The 9,379-nt window shown below is 37.1% G+C and overlaps 1 pseudogene across 1 annotated transcript; it reads right to left on the bottom strand.

Moving 5' to 3' along the window:
- Positions 1–2,474: 2,474 nt before the first annotated feature.
- Positions 2,475–8,991, bottom strand: LOC147482571 (ent-copalyl diphosphate synthase 1-like; annotated as a pseudogene). Its single transcript, XR_015206581.1, has 15 exons — positions 8,800–8,991; positions 7,609–7,674; positions 7,067–7,152; positions 6,679–6,979; positions 6,415–6,598; positions 5,468–5,682; positions 5,265–5,385; positions 5,049–5,161; positions 4,733–4,957; positions 4,521–4,636; positions 4,226–4,324; positions 3,551–3,787; positions 3,341–3,464; positions 3,058–3,258; positions 2,475–2,938 (listed from the first exon to the last, which is right to left on the bottom strand). The product of XR_015206581.1 is annotated as an ent-copalyl diphosphate synthase 1-like (transcript).
- Between the last annotated feature and the right edge of the window lie 388 nt (positions 8,992–9,379).

Here is a 9,379-nt window from a genome sequence, read left to right as displayed (position 1 = left end):
GAGGTCTGCCTAACCTCTAGCTGCTTCAAAAAAAAAACACTTATGTAGGATACAACAAATTCTTACTATATTTCATCATCTTAACGTAAGACCTGAATAAATAAAGCTTAGGGTGGTTCCCTTCACCCTAGCTGACAAAACAACTTCTTGGTTAACATCACAAAACCCGAACTCTGTCGACACATGGGAAAAACTAGTTGAGTTATTTATGGAACAATTCTACCCACCACAGAAGACTGACGAAATGCTTCAAAATATTCATTTCTTTCGCCAAAAGCCACATGAATCTTTTTCTGAGGCTTGGAATCATTTCACCGATCTTCTAGTAGAGTGTCCTCATCATAACCTTGGAAAAGACACACTTGTTCGTGCCTTTTTCAAAGGTTTATCTCAACACCAGGAGACTTTAGACATCATGAATGGAGGTAATTTCCTAAGTAAAGGAGACACAAATACTTATAACTTCTTAGATGATCAATCCAAGAAAAGCAACAACTAGGGAGGTAACGATTACTCCCACTCCACCCCTTCTTCGTCTATAGCTAAGGTAGCCAGTATGTTTGAGGTAAAACCAGATCCTGAACTTAGAATTTTAATTGAATCCCTCATTCGAAAGGTCGATGTCCTCTCTGTGTATAAACAAGAAGTGAAACCCACTCCAGTCATGAATACCAACTCTCCTCGTTGTAATTTCTGTTTTAGTCTTGATCATTCCTATTTTCATTGTCCCATTGCCTACGAACAACCACCATCACAGCCAGAAGATATTTGCGCTTTTAATATCCCTAATTCATCTTGGAGACAAAATCCAAGCAATGTGAATTGGCAATTACAACTGGCATTGAGGTGCTCTATTTATAGGGGTTACAATGAGCTCTAGAAACATCTCAAAACATGGGATTTTGGACCTAATTTCCTATTACATATCGACCTCCTTCATATTTCATCTTCGTTTCCAAAAGCGTTAAGAGGTGGAGTTGCTGATCAGTCTGTTCCATGCGTCTCGACGCATGAGATAGTATGAATCCATGCGTCCCAGACGCAGGAGTCTGTTTTCCTCTTTTGTTCCATCATTCATTCCTCTTTTGCGGGCTTTGGTCCAAGTAACTGGTCTTTTTGCCTTAGGCTTCTAAGTAAGCTCTAAAACAGGTCCAAGTCCTATCTTCTCATAGTTTTAAAACCTTGGGTCTTCTTCATAATTATCTATGAGCTCTCATGTGATCCTTAATGCTCTAAATTGCTCCTTTTTGCCCCTTTAACTCTAATATTTGGCAAAACTCTCTTTTTCACCTATAAAATTATAAAACACAACTTACAAGTATTATTAGTTTAATAAGATGGATAAACAAGAGGTATAACTGAGGGTTAAAATACACTTTTTGAGTACTTATCAGTCATGATGTTCTTAACATTCTTTGAATGATCCTTCCTTCCTAAGATAAATCCGCGTTTTCTCATAGTTACAAAAGAATCCTTTTGTTTAATTGCACAAATGCACAATAGTGCAACAAAATCCACACACTTTTGATAAATTAATACAAGATTAGCAAGCCTCTGAAAAACATTTACATCTTATGTTTTGGCATTACTTGGTAAAGATAGATTCAAAATTTCTTCGAACTTTTTGTTTTCAGTTAAATGGAATCTTCTAAACATATATGCACTTTGATAAGGTCGTCCACACCAAATTAAATTTATAGTACGTACTACTGTCTTATTGCTTTGCCTTATTATGAGGAGCAGTGTTCCCAATACATTATAGGGTGAACTAGTATTACCCCCCCACTACATGAGCCAATTAGGATTTCCCCCCTACTAGATGGGAAATTAGGGTCTCCCCCCTAAATACACACAAAATTTTTTTGGTCAACCCACTTTGACTTTTTTTGTGTGTTTTAGGGAGACCCTAATTTCCCATCTAGTAAGTGGGAAATCCTAATTGGCTCATCTAGTGGGGGTAATACTAGTTAACCCTACATTATATTCATGCCACCATGTTTTAATCAAATTTACTTTTGGTTCATATATCAAGTCGATTAATATATAAAACTAAATGGAGTCCAGTTTACAGCCTTACAGAAAATACACAGTTCTAGCTTTCAGTGGGAAGGGAGTAGGTTGATTTACATTTTTCAACATGCAACATAAGTAAGCAAAATGTACAATCCATCTTGTTTTCATTCTTCGACAAAATATACCTTTAGCATAGATCTTGGCATGAACCAAAATAAAAGAAAAAATAAACTAAATGTTGAGATTATTCCACCCCAATTTTTAGGTGTGTCCTGCCTATTTCTCTCCCAAGCCTCCTCTCATATTAATAGAATTGACCCTTCACATAAGTTCGAGCTTATGGAGAAATTAACAATTTAACATGGTATCAGTGCTCAGGTTTATAAGAGGTCTCGGGTTCAAGTCTTTACATTGAGGGGCAGGACGATTCTTGCTCATAACCCAAGATCATGGAAAGGATATCCTCAAAACTTTGCAGCTAGTGGTAATTTTAAATTTCTGATGGAGTCTACTTCAACTATTACATAATTTGATAATGAGGATTATATTCTGCATCTAGTACAAAAGAAATTTATTGTGACATTTTACAGTTTACTCACATTACACCCTGCTATCAAGTACAAGGTTTACAGCGAAGGAAACACAACCAAAACCTTTGAATCAGTTTACCTTGAACTGTTCTGTAACAACATCAAAGTACTGCGTCAAATAGTACTTTGGAAATATGGCGGTTAATGGTCGTAGGCTCACAGTGGGCAGTGTAGTAGTAGCTCTTTGCCACAGTTAAAAATGTCCATTTAATCTCCGGATGTAATCCACCATCTCTCTTCAGTACATGCTGTAAAAGCTGTTGCATATCTAGTTGTACTGATTCCATTGGTTGGTCGATAGTCATTTCCTCGTTGTTGTTTTCCTTCCATCCAGCCTAGGGGTACGGTGCAAAGTAATTTTAATCATAAAGGGTCCAAAATTTTCCTCTACATAAATATATAATATGCAAAAAAATAATAAATAAGCAGAATAAGAAATAGTATAAGCTCTAACCTTGAAGTTTTGGTTTTGATGAAGGCTGTTGCATATTTTATTGGTTAAGCTTGTGAAGTAGACATACTCGGGTTGAGATGTGAGATCTAATGAGTACAGGTCAGCGCACAACTCCAGAGTACACACTAAGAGCTCTGCTTCATTGTTAGGGACAAGGTACCTGTCTTCTTGAATTTGCGAATTCCACAGCCATGCATTCCACTGTAAATTGAAGTAAAAAGGAGGTTAGATAAATAATCATAATAGCTTCGGGTTGCTGTCAAGGGACAGTACATGCACTTACAAAATTCTTAAGAATGTGGTCTACTTCTGTCCCGTGCACCTCTTGGATTTTGAATCCGACATCACTCAAGGTTTTGAGTATGACCTCTACAAGTTCATTCCTAATTCCATTGGTATCCAATTTCCTGCAACCAAAACTAGTTTAGTATCTCCAAGTGTTATATCCTTGAAATTGTGGTTAGATGATAAGAGCACCTTATAATTGATGTACCTGTCGTTACTATGGACACTACTATAATAAAAATCTTCTATGAAAGTTTTTTGTTGCTCAATCGAGATTGCCTTGAAGTAAAAGGAAACAGCTTTCACCAGTACTGTGGACCGAGCCCAGGCAAGTCGATCAGTTGCTCGCTCTGGCTCAAATATACTAGACACTGCTTGGAAGTAGGCTTTGAGTAGTTCATCTTTACTAATCCCGAAATCTCTCAGATTGAACTCTTCATACCATCTGCATGAAGTTTGTAATTTTTTTTTTTTTACATTTTAGCATTGTTTATTCCAAGGCCCAAAATTTCGATATCGGTTAATATATCGGTTTTTATATCGGATATATCATTTTCTAAAATATCGGATATCTCGGATATCTCGCCGATATATCTCGGATATATCGGAAATTTCAATATTAAGTTATTAATAATTGGTCAAAAAGTCAACTGATATATATCGATTATCTCGGAAATATCGATTATATCGGCGATATAAACTTTCATATCGGAAATTCCGATATATCTCGGAAAAAAAGGGGTTTAATATTCGGTGGATATATATCGGAAATATCGATATCGGTGTACCAATTTACCGAGATATATCGGCGAGATATCGGATATCTCGGCGATATTTTGGGCCATGGTTTATTCATTGACAAAATGATGGTAAAGTGACTTACTCTTGGATATCAACCCACTCCATTTGATGCATCTTTTGGCAATGATTATAATCCAATTTGGCAAGCTCAAGGTATTGCTTGTTGCTTACATTATACATCCTTCAACAAGTCAATACGATCACTTTAGTTCTATTGATTATCTTAATGAAGTCAAAAAAATTCCCACATTGTTTTAAAATTAAGTCTGTAGTGAATTTTTATGGATGGTTGGAGTCAGCCTTAGCCCATGCATCCTTCAGAAATTATTACATCAACTGGCCGAGCTACACATAATGTATATGAAAATATCAATTACCTGTATAGTACTTTTGCAATCCAAACATCATCGTCTCCACCATACTGGTCAAGGTAGTACCTTGTCTCTATACGAGGTAAGTTTGCATACCATGGAACACACATATTATAATCTACCTGATAGATTCAATGAAAAATTACTCTACTCTGTTAGATGTCTTCTTGTCTAGAAATAACCAATCAATTAGGCAAAAAGATCTTTTTCCTGATTACCTCTCCTACTAAGTCCTTTGTGATTATCCATCTATCTGAAACTTGTCCAAGACTCTGTTTCTCTCTTAGAAACTTAGACGCAAACTCCTTTGCTTCTTGAAGAATCTGCTCTTTAGGAAATAGAACTTGAGAAGCTCTGTATAAACAACATTTCTGTAATTCCTTGGCTTGTTTGTCCAACGAAACAAAAGAATTGGCCGTCTCTCTCAAAATGTTGAAATGCATCTGCAACAAATACAGAAAACTTAATCGTCATTGCACAAATCAAAATCAAGTATTATTCTCTAATACTTATGAAAACTGTTTGTCAACTTACTTGCATTAACATCATAACCATGTAAGCGTAACATCCTAAAACCCATAGACGTGTCATCAATATCAAATTCGATAGTATCTCGAGACCAACTAATTCCATTAGGTGTCCAATTTCTGCCAAATAGTGATGTCAGGAAAGTAGGACATGAACTAGTACAAAGCCAATCCAAAGTAGTTTGTACACTTTATATACTCATCAGGTAAATAATTACCATACCGGTACACATAGTCAAGGCACTCTTTGATTTCTGACTTGAAATATCGTGATATTCCTAGGCGCTCCAAGCGGTCAACAATCCAAAGACGTTCGAATAATTCAATTGGGTAGCAATGTGGTGCTATACAATGAAATCCTTTGTCAAAATCCAAAGGAGCAATATAGTGCAGAAAATTAATTTAATGGTAGCAGTTAAAGTTTACCTCCTCCTTTAAATCTCTCAACTACTTCTGTTAGATATTTCAGACACTTCTTATCTTTAGTTTGCATGAGAGCATAAGCCGTTGAGGATGTTGAACATAGGAATGAACCATTTGGGTGTTGCAGCTTGACAAGCTTTTCCCAGTCTAAATCAGGGATTCCTTCAAGACTATGTAGTAGCGTTGTAGGTACGTTGTGCAGCACTTCCATTGGTATCCTACATCACAATATATAAAACGTGAAATGCTTGTAAAAATATATATGTAAACCTGTGATGGTAGTTTTTGAAGCACAAGAAGAAGGCGTCCTTTACTGATGATCTAACTTAACTTTGATTAAGATATCTGTCGTCCCCCTAAGCACTATTACTTTGATATGGAAAAAACAGGGGAAGGAACTTTTATAATGAACACTTACGGTGCAGTTTTATTGATCTGAAATCAAGAAATTATTGATCTGAAATATGTAGTTCTGTTTTTGCTCCTTTTTCTTTCTGCCACTAGCTAGCTAAGGTGGTGGTAGCCGGTAGGATCTTTGGCTCTTCTCGAAGGCCAGAACAGATGTTCAGCTAAGAATAGTGGTGCCTTGGTTTCTAGGGACTAGGGAGAGCAGTTTTTGAAATAAAAAAATTGCATTTCAATATTAATGCACCTATTTCTCGTGTGTTTCGAGAAGGTAAATATGGTTGCAAATGCGCTAGTTAATAATATAATCAAACGTCTTTAAAGGTGGATTGCTGACCTAATTTTACTAGATGAAGAGGGTCTTTGTATTCAGAGCTAAATTTTGGTTTTTTGACAGTGAATATAGTTTCATGTTTTGTAGTACAGTTTAAACTATTTTGTTTTGCACATATTAATATAGGAGGCATTTCCCCCTTCTATTTCCCATTCTACAATACTTAGAAAAAATGTTGATGAGAGTAGGATATACAAATAAAAATGCTTACCTTTTCAATTTAAGTTCCCTTTTTGCATATAAATCTTGCAAAACAGTAGGATCCTGTAAAACTTCTAATCCCAATTTCTGAGCCATCTCAATGAGAGTAGGAAATGCAACTTCAAAACCGCTCGGCTGGTGCTCAGGATCTTCATCATTAAGCTTATGCAAATATTGTCCAAGAAAGGACACTCCTAGTAAAAGAATAAAATAGTGTGAAAAAACCAGATTGGATATTTCCAATGAAGCCATGTGTGATATTCCTTATTGTTACCTTTTTCCCATTTCTCTTGGTCACAGTTCCAAGTTTTGAGTGCAACTACGCAAGCCAAAGTGCATCTTAAACGGTCATAAGCAGAGAAAAAACTATCGCCCCATGAACCATCAGGAAATTGATTATTGACTATCCATTCCAGACTAGAGGGAAAATGAGGAGCATCATTTCCATTTATATCTTTGACTAGTGCCACCCATGCTGTGTCATAAGCCGAGATACTTAGTTCTCCATCGTCGAGAGATTGTAACCTCGCCCTAATGACCTCTACTTGTTCACCAATGTTATTGAACTCAGAAACCTTTAATCATGGCATCAGTTTAGCTTACCGGGTAGTTAAGACAATGCAAAATCATATATATATTTTGTATGAAAATATATTAATGACCTGTTGAGCTATTCCATTTTCTTTGTTTGCTTTGAAATCCTTTTCTGGCAGTTGGGTGGCTTGTACGTAAGTATATTGTGAGGAACCTGTTACGATGGAAGTTTATTTTTATGCTTAAGTGAAGGAAAATTATTCTTATAGCATGCTTATACACATTGGCTTTCTTTCATCCAAAAATAAGAATAAAAGATATACTAGAATAACTGCAATGCAGTGGGGGTGAGCGGAGGGGTGGGGCTGAGAGAGAGGGGGGGTGGTTGGATTTGGTTGAGAAGGAGGATTATGGGCGAAGGAGATCTAGAGTCATGAGAGAGCTGAGGGAGAAGTGAAGAAGAAGAATATATGTATAGCTTGTAGAGGGAAAAAAATGTATAAGTGTGATAACCACTGGGTTTGACGAGTATCTGGTTCAAAGGACCAGAATTGCTATTTAGAAAGAACGTGGGTAGCTTGTAGCCTTGTAGCATGCTTGTCCCCTACTACCTTTATATGTTTTATTTTTAAATATACTCAATAAAAATAGGAAATGATAAAATCATTACCACTACCACAACTTATATGAAAGTCTGTATTTATTGTTGCTTCCCTTGCCCATACCCTAGAGATACCTGATAAAAGAAAATAAGAAAATTGTAATGCTCAGTGAAACCTGTAACTCTTTTCTTTAGAAAGTATAAGAAGATGTATATATATATAGATGTTATAACAAACAAACAAAAAATCTACGAATTAAAATATTTGTACTGAAATGAGTACGAAGTATTGAAATTGAAGCTTCTGTAGTTGGCATATTTAGAAGTTAGGAACTGATAGTGTACGTATTGATATTGCGAGTTTACAACTCCCGCTCTCGTCACATGCTTCATTCAGTTGTGCAGTGGGGCAAGCCACTCGACTAGCCATAGTCGAAAATAAAACTCAAAAATAAAAGATTAGAAGTATAACATATTTTTTGAAAGTGTGAAATTCTTTTCCCCTCTAACTTTCTCAACAATAAATTTTTGGGTTAACTAGTATTACCCCCCTACTAGATGAGCCAATTAGGATTTCCCCCCCACTAGATGAGAAATTAGGGTCTCCCCCCTAAATACACACAAAAAAAAAGTCAAAGAAAGTTGACCGAAATTTTTTTGTGTGTATTTAGGAGGGAGACCCTAATTTCCCATCTAGTGGGGGAGAAATCCTAATTGGCTCATCTAGTGGGGGGGTAATACTAGTTCACCCTAAATTTTTTACTATAGCTACTCTACATATCGAAGGGCAGGTATCCAACTAACAACTATCCATCCATCGATATTTAAGTTGTGGGCCTATACAAACCCAATCAAACATCCATGATCTAGGCCCACACTATGTATACGCTTACCTACAGGCTACGTCCAAGAATGCAACGGAAGAACCCAAATCAGGCGGTTTCTACAAAATCAAAAAGCGACCAAACATCGTCCACGAACCAACCCGGCCCTTATATTCAGCTTCTGCAGCAGCTAGCATATAATCTCAAACATGCCCGCAGTTCAATCATATAATATAAAATGATGAAGTCTACATTATGCTATCGTTAAGCGTAGACTTTAGAGTACGTCCAGAAAAAAAAATGCAACAAACAAGCAGATTAAGGTAGAAAACAACATATATAGAGAGGTGTGTATATCATATTATCATGTCGATCACAAAACGGTATGAACTGAAATTTGATTTTCGAAACAGTTGAAATCTGTATAGAAATGTACCATTAAAGAAGGAAGTTGGAGTCCTTAACGGAAGAAAGAGTGTTGATGGCTTGGGAACATATTGTGGGGAGAAGCTGAGTAGGGTTAGCTGGGATATCATTCTGTCTCAGTTGCTTGTTATTACGTCCGCGACAAAGGACTGCATGATGTTGAGACACACCTCGCACCATTTATATAGACTCCTAGCTAACAAGGCTTGACGAACATTAATGGTATTACCAAGGCTCGACTCCTGTTATAAAAGTGAAATTACGCATAAAAGGGGTAGCTCCATTTGAAGGAGTCTATTCAAGCTCCATTTGAAGTGAAATTCAAGCTACATATGGGGTAGCTAGACTCTTTTTATAAAAATAGTATTTGCCCGTGCCGTACGATATAGAAACGCGTGCCTTCGGCGTCCCCAACGTGCATCCGCCTCCCATATGGCATAAATATGCGCATTTTCGGCGCCCCCGACATGCATCCGCTCCCGGTACGGCAAAGATACGTGCATTTTCAGCACCCTCGACGCGCATTCGCCCCTGGTATTGCACAGATCGCGACGCCGGTGCCCCGACGCCGTATCCCCAGATGACACGGA

This window comes from Coptis chinensis, chromosome 8 (assembly GCF_015680905.1).
Source record: "Coptis chinensis isolate HL-2020 chromosome 8, ASM1568090v1, whole genome shotgun sequence".
Taxonomy (NCBI): domain Eukaryota; kingdom Viridiplantae; phylum Streptophyta; class Magnoliopsida; order Ranunculales; family Ranunculaceae; genus Coptis; species Coptis chinensis.
The sequence above is the reverse complement of the archived record's forward strand: the minus strand, read 5'-3'. Positions and strand labels throughout refer to the sequence as shown.